The sequence below is a fragment of the Gracilinanus agilis genome, chromosome 5 (genome assembly GCF_016433145.1).
Source record: "Gracilinanus agilis isolate LMUSP501 chromosome 5, AgileGrace, whole genome shotgun sequence".
In the NCBI taxonomy this organism is placed as follows: Eukaryota; Metazoa; Chordata; class Mammalia; order Didelphimorphia; family Didelphidae; genus Gracilinanus; species Gracilinanus agilis.
In genome coordinates, this window is record NC_058134.1 from 202107082 (window position 1) to 202108232 (window position 1151).

Consider the following 1151-nt stretch of genomic DNA (forward strand, 5'->3'; position numbering starts at 1 on the left):
CTTTCCAATTGTTGAGGTCCAGTTTTATTTGTTTGGAAAGTGTTTTGTAGTTGTTTTCGTATAATAGCTGTGTTTGTTTTGTTAGATTGATTCCCAAGTATTTTATATTGTCTAGGGTGATTTTAAATGGTGTTTCTCTTTCTACTTCTTGCTGTTCTAATGTGTTGGAAATGTATAGAAATGCTGATGATTTATGTGCATTTATTTTGTATCCTGCCACTTTGCTAAAGTTGTTGATTATTTCTACCAGCCTCTTAGTTGATTCTCTAGGATTTTTTAAGTAGACCATCATATCATCTGCAAAGAGTGATAGCTTAGTCTCCTCATTGCCTATTTTGATACCTTCAATTTCTTTTTCTTCTCTAATTGCTACTGCTAGTGTTTCTAGTACAATGTTGAATAATAGAGGTGATAATGGGCATCCTTGTTTTACTCCTGATCTTATTGGGAAGGCTTCTAATTTATCCCCATTGCATATGATGTTTGTTGATGGTTTTAGGTATATACTGTTTATTATTTTTAGGAAAAGTCCTTCTATTCCTATACTTTTCAATGTTTTCAATAGGAATGGATGCTGTATTTTGTCAAAGGCTTTTTCAGCATCTATTGAGATAATCATGTGATTTTTGTTTGTTAGACTGTTGATATGGTCAATTATGTGGATGATTTTCCTAATGTTGAACCATCCTTGCATTCCTGATATAAATCCCACCTGATCATGGTGGATGACCTTCTTAATTACTTGCTGGAGTCTCTTTGCTAATATTCTATTTAAGATTTTTGCATCTATGTTCATTAGGGAGATTGGTCTATAGTTTTCTTTCTCTGTTTTTGGTCTACCTGGCTTTGGAATCAGTACCATATTTGTGTCATAAAATGAATTTGGTAGTACTCCTTCTTTGCTTATCATATCAAATAATTTATATAGTATTGGGATTAGTTGCTCTTTGAATGTCTGATAGAATTCACTTGTGAATCCATCAGGTCCTGGTGATTTTTTCTTAGGGAGTTCTTTAATGGCTTGTTCAATTTCTATTTCTGATATGGGATTATTTAGGTATTCTATTTCTTCTGCTCTTAATCTAAGCAATTTATATTTTTGTAAATATTCATCCATATCTCCTAAATTGTTATATTTGTTGCCATATAAT